This window comes from Amblyomma mixtum, chromosome 5 (assembly GCF_055824585.1).
Source record: "Amblyomma mixtum isolate Tamu chromosome 5, ASM5582458v1, whole genome shotgun sequence".
NCBI lineage: Eukaryota > Metazoa > Arthropoda > Arachnida > Ixodida > Ixodidae > Amblyomma > Amblyomma mixtum.
The window spans coordinates 45,678,962-45,687,116 of NC_143016.1; the positions used below are offsets into that span (position 1 = coordinate 45,678,962).

General features: G+C 50.7%; 1 protein-coding gene across 5 annotated transcripts in view; it reads right to left on the reverse strand.

Moving 5' to 3' along the window:
- LOC149341964 (uncharacterized) overlaps positions 1-8,155 on the reverse strand; it is a 262,364-nt gene that overhangs the window by 130,800 nt on the left and 123,409 nt on the right. The gene's annotated exons all lie outside the window — the stretch shown is intronic.

The window sequence follows — 8,155 nt, forward strand, 5'->3', positions numbered from 1 at the left end:
GTCGACTCGTTTGACCGCGGACTTGTATGGGTGTGTCGCGACGGTCTTCCCTGGTGCACTGATGAGGGAACGTGCTCTAACTCAAGGATTGTGCGACCAAGTTTGCGACACGGCCTTAATTCGTCTCTATCTAGTTTACGTTGTTATTTATTCAGTTTTATGGTTTATGGGGTCTAACGTTCCAAAGTGACTCAGGCTGTGAGGGGCCGTAGTGAAGGGCTCCGGATGATTTCGACCACCTGGGGTACTTGAACGTGCACTGACTTCGCCTCCGTTGAAATGCGACAGCCGCGGCCGGGATCTAACCGGCGTCTTTCGGGTCAGCAGCCGAGTACGATTAGCACCGAGCTACCGCGGCGGCTTATTTTTTATTCAGTATTGAACATCACGACTGTTGCTTAAGCTGCTCGGCATGGTAGTTTAAGTACGCGTTACTGTTCTTATGCTTTCATAACCGGCCCTGCACTTTCCTCCGCAAAACTTTATTCGATGCTTTCTTGCATATTTAGTTCCCTTCGAAGCAGTTTTAGTTTCGTTTTTCTTATTTAATGTGGATGACAAGTTTTAACCACTGATCTCCACTAGAGGTTTGTAGGTGGTTATGCACCAGCTTCCGCGGACGGCTTCCTGTCCAAGCGAACTAAGCCTAATTAACGAGACACCGAGGACATTTCCACCCAATTACAGTTCTCAGCAAAAATGTGTTATCTGGCCCTTTCTGGCTACGCTAACTTTAGTGCGGCAGTGACAAAGGCATTTAGCGGGGAGAAACCGATTCAACCAACCGATTCAAACTCGTAACGTCCTAACAGAAAAGGACGGCTCGCCGCCATTTTGAAGTGGACAGCAATGTAGCATACATAGCCTCTGGGATTCGCATCAGAAATTCGCTGTCGACGCACGCATTTTACTTTCGACATCAGCCGGTGATGGCGACAGCTGTTTTTTGTTTATTGGCGTCATCTATTGTTTTCCGAGCGAAAAATAAAAGATTTCAGGTTAATCACCCAATAAATTATGAAGCCCAAAATATTGAAATTGTAGAATCCCACAAAATACTTGGAGTCACGTTTAGTAGTAACTTGAACTGGGACTTGCATGTTGAGAACATATGCAAGAAAGTATCCGCAGCAGCCGGGGCGATCTCACGCTGTCGAACATTCCTGCCTACGCAGATAAAGATCCAGCTCTATCACGCATTATTTGCATCCCACATCCAACATATTCTTTCTGCCAGAAGCATTGATAACTGGTACATTCCGCGCTTTCGAACTAATTATAAACATCATTCACTAAAACATAATCTCCCTTCGGTTCTAAACTGGACATCTAATGTAATACACTCATTGATGACTGACTGCACTATTGCAATACTAACTGCTTGTCTACCTACTTGATTTGTATTGCGTGTCCTCATGTATGAACATGTCAGCTTCGATTTTATATTTGTTTTTCTCCCTTGGTGTTTGTATTGCCACGCTGGCCTGCCTTGTTGTGGTCTCTTGGGCCCTGTCAAGCTGCCTCGAGCAGCTTTTTGCCCAAGAGTTCCTACCATGCATATGGTGAAATAAACGAATTGAATTGAATTGAATTGAATCTACTTATAAAAGCTCCGTTTTCGGAGAGAGTGGTGTCTTTGAGATTAGACCACAGTGCCAGTAACCATAAAAGGCAAGCTACAAATTGCCTTCACAGTCCTTTCAACTTCCATGCTCGCACATCTTATACCATGCTCACACTGCTGAAAAAAAGAAAGAATCAAAGGCTGCCGGTTTTTAAGGCTACGCAACACCTTCAGCTCCAGGGAAACTTCACTGCACTGTGTATACGTGAAAGTAAACCGGCACTCCCGCACGCTGCTCCTTTGTTCCCTTCAGGAAAAGCGCCCAGACGTATTTCTTTTTTTTTCTGCGTTTGTTCTTTATACGGAGGCTTTGGCCGCGTTGAGACGCAGCGAGTCTTCCCTGCTGAGTGAAAGTGTCGGCGAGGGCGTTACGCCTTTCGTCGCGGCTCCCCAAGCAGTCGCGCACGGTCGCGTGCACAAATAACCACGACGTCAGCTTGCGCTCGATCGCAAAGTGCATCGCCCGGAGGTTACCAGACTCGAAAAGAAAAAAAAAATTGAAAAAAAAAGCACCCCGCGACGTGACACCAGCTGTTACCGCGGAACGTGCCGTACACGACTCGTTCTCCGGGCGGCACGAGCGTGGCGGTTGACAGGATTTCTCGCGTCCAGTAACCAACCACGGTGTAAGAGCGAGTGTGTGTTTCCTTAAATAAAGGAGAGAAGGAGAGACGTATACACCTGCAGCTGCGTTTACAAACAGCGACGCATCGGCCGCTGCGCGGACAGGGGCAGCGCAGGCGGGAATAACCGGAGCGTTATTTCGGCCCGTCCCAGAACGAATTGCCCGGCCACGCGGGTCGTGATCGGGCGCCAGGTGCGTCCGATCGTTACGCGCCGTTACTCTTGCGCCTTCTCCCGCCTCGGCTCGCATCGCCCACGCTTCCAAAGAACAACAAGCGGCGCCGCGAGGCGAAGGACCTTGCCGGCCGCCGCCACCGCCGCGCATCACCCGATCTTTCGACATCGTGAGGAGATCCCACTGAGGGAGATCCCCATGCACGAGGAGGCGAAAGTGTCTCATTTGTTGCAGGTGTGGTTTTGTTCGCACAGCTGTGGTCGTTGTCGTCGTCATTGGCGACAGAGGTGCTGTTCTTGTCGCTAATATTGTCGTTGTCATAACTGAGAAGAGTCGACAGCACAGCCCGCAAACATACTTCTTTAACTAAACCCACACGTTAGGTGACATAGGGCATAAGTAATAACTAACAAGAGATATGCGGCTGACACACCGCACAGCTGTATGGTTAGCCTTTCTGTAAGTTGCAACACAAGCGACCAGGAGCTCGAAAGGAAATGATGAGAAACTGTAGCGCTCGAGACAAGGACGCAACGAAGACGAAACAGCTAACACGGGAGATTATTGAAGCAAGACGAATAAAAAACTTAGAATATAAGTGTGGTCAGCATTCCGTCTGTATCTCTATCAAAGAAGGAGATGATTTTTCTTGATGGCTCGAGCAAAATATGAAAAGTGACTTGCGGTGTGATAGGCTTGTGGGACGATATTTTGATGCTCTCGCAGTATTTAAAAGCTGTTTGTGCATTGAATAAAGATTCAGTTGAAAGTTAGCGCATGTGTTGTCGTCTCTGTTGTGTCCTTGTCTCGAGCGCTACAGTTTTTCATCATGAGCAACCAACTCGGCCAAACATCCACCCTGATTGAAAGGAAAGTAGGCACAGAACATGGAAGTAGGTTAATGCACGGACTTTAAACAACGGTATCTGTTCTGTACATTGTTCAGAATCGTGTCAGCATAGATCAAGAATCAAAACAAGAACTTTGGCAAGAAGTGTTTTTTTTTTATATATACATATATCCGATCAGACAAAGTTCAAACAGCTAACGCCCCTCAAAGACTATACACAGCTGGCAAACGAAACCATGACGGCGTGGATGCTGCTACCTCAGGATGAGAGAAACGGGCACACGTCAGAAGGCAAGTGGACACGGCTGCTCTTGAAAATACTCTCGTCTTTAAGCGTAAGCATTATGCCCTCCGGGAGCCAATCGAGAGCTAAAAGTAGCCAGCGACGCGGAACTGTGTGGCATGACCCGACGCTTAATACCTCTCCGCACGCTCGCCGACACTTGTCCCCTCGTTTTTAGCCTCGCTCGTCATTTTCTATTCCACTTCAGCCTCCCAGCAGCTCGACAGGGCACCAGGCCATTGCCCCACTTAATCTCCTCTCACGGTCAGCGACGGACAGCTCCCGGTCGCCCGCTCCCGACACTCCACTTTCTCAAAACCGTCGGTCTTTCACGTCGCTCGCTGCGCGCTTCCAATAAGTCAGTGCACACGCCTGTCCGCAGCATCGCCGAGCAATTGCGGTAGGCCGAGTACCTGCGCGTCACACGCGGGGACAGATTGTCAGCGTTGCGCAAAAGCGCGCAGTCCGCGGTCACCTGCACCTGACGGGCGAGTCAAGACAAATGGAGTTGGTCCACAGGCCCCGCGGACAAAGAACGGTTCAAAACAACAAAGGCCCGTATCAACGAGACGACCTAGCTCACGTAGTTTTGCCTTCCATACGCTCACACACACAACTAGAACAGCATCACGGCTACGACCATTCAGCGAGCAGGCGCGCGTAAAGCCGGTTCATTCGTCTAAAGGAGTTTAGAGGGGGCGTTGCTGCGCGAGCTGCGCGCATAGCAAACGCCTCGCCGTCCGTTGTGTAATAAGACGTCACGAGACGCCGAGGGGTACACAAACGCGGCGGGTCGCGCGGACCCTCCCTACTCATCGGCCCCTCTAAAACGTACGCGCCTTCATGAGCGCGAGGTTCTCGTGTACAGCTAATCACACGAAATGCGCGAAAGCAGGCCAACTCGCGTCTCCAGCGTTACGTCACCGATGAAAAGCCGGGGTACGTTTGCATAAGCGCGTCCGTGTTCGCGTTCAACCTTCGCGGAACCTTAAGCGCGCACCGCCGCTCGACCCCGCGCGGGAGCGCGCGCGCTTCGCCGCGGCGTTTCCCGCCACAATTTACCCGCGCTTTTTTCGCAGCGCGGGAAGAAAATAAAGGCGCGAACGCCGTCGGCCGAGGGCGGTTCGACGCTCCGAGTGGAACGCGAGGCGAAGACTACCCCGCCAGCCGACTTGGAGAGAGGATGCCGAGGATGAGTTATTATATAACCTCCAAAGCTGCCGCATCGTCTGAGACGGCGGAATGGGCGCGAAGCAAACACGCGCGACGGAGGAACTAAGCTTTTACCTCCGCCCTTTCTGTTGACACCCGACGCCAAAGAAATGCCGCGAAGCGAATAGATGAGGAGGCAACGAAAGGAAGACAAACCGTGCCGCCTGCGTGCAGAGCGAGAAAGCGGTTCGAGCAACGGGTGACGTAGGAAAAGTGAAAAATAAAAGAAATCCTGCCATGCAAAGCTTTTTGCGAAGAAGCAACAGACCGACGTCCCAGTTGATTGGTCAAACATTTAGTTAGGTGGGCGCAAGTAGATTTGTAAACTCACGTCTTGCGCCTGGCCAACATAGAATGTGGTTCCTAAACGCAGTTAACTTTCCTTTTCCTTTAAGAACTACACTCTGTGAGGCGGGCAAGACGTAAGTTAACATTTTCTTTTGTTTTTAGATAACTTATCACCTAACTAAATGTTTTATCGAGAAACTGGGTTAACGGCCAGCCGTTTTCCGGCCATTGTTGGTCGAGACTTTCAAACTGACGAGGAAAGCTGATGAGGAAAACTCGCATTACGCTTTACCGTGGAGAATAACTGACTAACGCCGGCGTCACGTCGCATATCATAGCGCTAACCGTACGAGGCGCTAATTCGCGGCTACACGCCCGCGCCCGACGACATCGCGCGATGGGCTGGCAGCCGTCGAACTACTGCCGCTCATCGCGTTGGCGTTGCTCAGTTTTTGGGTTTGCGGAAAAATTTGCCCATCGCCCGGAAGCATGCTCGCAAGACTGGTCATTTGGAGAAGGCTTTGCGGGTACGTAATTTCTGATGTAGCTGTTTTGCGAGCGAAGCTTGCTTTTCTAACGCAATTTCAGCGAAGGAGTACGTAGTGGAGGCGCTGTCGTCCACAGCCCATGCATCGAAACGGTTCAGTAAAATACTTGTAGCAGTAGTGGAACAAGAACGGATGTTACGGCGTATGTCTCGCTCACTTCTCACTGGTGTAACGTTGAAATTTGGGCTTGTTGGTTCGTATACTTCTGACCAGCAGCGCAACAAGACAAGGAACCGGCGAACGAGTGTGTGTGTGTCTACTCGTTCGCTGGTCCCTTGTCTTGTTGCGCAACTGGTCAGAAGTTCTTACTGGTCTCGGCGCAGTAAAATATAGTTCAGCGCCACTGCGCTGTGCCCCTTAGAAATGTAGTGCATTATCAAAGAGGTATTTTCATCATCGTCTTTATCAGTCATTATGGTGTTTAGACTAAAAACGGGGTACTAGCTCAGTTACACTTCCCTGATAACACGAGGTGATCGTACGTTTAAGCGGCGGCAATCGACGCTACACTGATCAAGCGCCGCTCAGTCGCCAAGTCTCGTCGCTTTGTGCGTATGTACCAGCGACAGCGGTGAGTGACAGGCCGTCGCCATCGTATATACACGTCGCGAGGATGACACTCCGCATGCTGTTACCGCTCATCGGCCATCGAATGAAACGAGTCGTTTTTGGCTTGGTGCCTCGCGCAAATGGCCGGCGAAAATAATTTGTGGCCTATTTTTTAAATAGTTCGTTCATTTAATGGTAGCTCCACACTTTTTAAGAAAGATGAAAATGAGGATCGGGCGGCACCGTGCAAGTATTGGCTACGTAGATAAGCCGCCTTCATGGCGACTTAATATGTCGTGGTGCATCGATTTCTAGGCTTGTCAGACCTTTACAGAGTGCAATAATTACTCGAGTACATTACTCTTGCAACGAGCACAACAGGCACATCGGATCAGAGGTGCGCGCGGACCACGTCAGAACAGGTAATGCGCAACCAGCGACGTGAGAGAGAGAGAGAGAGAGAGAGAGAGAGAGAGAGAGAGAGAGAGAGAGAGAGAGCTCTGATCGCGCGGTCGAAGAGGTGAACGTCGAAAGAGAAAAGAAACGAGAAACCAGGCGAAGAAAAGGTCTCCGATCGCGTCTGCGGGAAGCCCCGCGGGAATGCGCGGACGGCGCCGGCCTGCATCCTCTTTCTCCGAGGCTGATATCGCGTTTCACCACATCGCCGACTGTCTCGGAACGGGAAGTACGTGCGCCTCCGCGGTGCTCCAGTTACGAACACGTGCGGGACGACCGGGGAACCGAACTTCGATCTCTGTCTCACCGTCGCGGCTGATGCTTGAGCTAGGAGGGTAGAGAGAGAGAGAGAGCGCGAAACTAATGCAACACGGTAGGTTAAAGCGTCTTTGGGTTTGGGTCCCATAAGACGTACAAAGGAGTCTATACCCAAATTCAGGGCTTTGGCCCAATCGATTGACCGATTGATTGATTGACAGATCGATTCGAACTCAGGTAAATGATTGATAGGTACCGTCACACACATAAACCAGCACATATGTCCAGCCTTCGCCGAAAGTGTTGAGCTCGCGGGGTCCGCTGACGAGCTGTGCATGCAACAAAACATTTAGGGCACCTGGAGCTCCAGCCAGAGCTGCGCAGGGGTGATAACGAGGGGTGCGCTCACTCTTCGGAGATTTTGTGCGTCAGCAGTGCAGTTCAAAGCCTCCTGCTAATAGCTCAACGGGTGAGCCCTGCGGGCCGGAAAATTTTGACGAAGACTGCGCCTTGCGATTGTAAGTGGTTACCTCAGAGAATGATATGTATGGCTCAGAAACGGAGAACGGAGGGTCTGCCTTTAAAAAAGCCTTTTTTGCAATGTTTCACAAAAGGTATAAACTCTTAGTGTCCACTCACCGCTCTCGAGAATTATGTGTGTTGTGATTCCCGAAGAAAAAAAATCAGAAGAGAAAAATAGAGCAGACAGGAAAACAAGCTGCAAGTTCAACTGCTCGTAGTCGTACGCCCTCGAATAAACGCTTGAACAAACGGCCCGTGTCCAACCGCAAACCACAAACGAATGCCGGTCCTTTTAAAAGAACGGCACGGATGCCCTCCACTTTCCGCCTTCCCGAACTAACGCCGTACTGGCGTCACCGTCTTAATTCAGCCGAGTCCACACGTTCCGCCTCACTAAGCTCAGAAGCTGCAACCACATGAGAAGGGCCAGCCCACTTTGTTTCGCCTCTCACGAACGCCACCAGGTAGAATATCGAAAGAGCGAGAGACGAAATGCGTGTCTTGCTCTCATCCGGCCGTATGTACCAAGCGCACAACACACCTGTTGATCTGGTGATCATACGCGAAGATGAAGCAAGTGGAACAGAGAGATGGGTACACGGTGACCGTCAACACACACACACACACACACACACACACACACACACACACACACACACACACACACACACACACACACACACACACACACACACACACACACACACACACACACACACACACACACACACACACACACACACACACACACACACACACCGCCGAC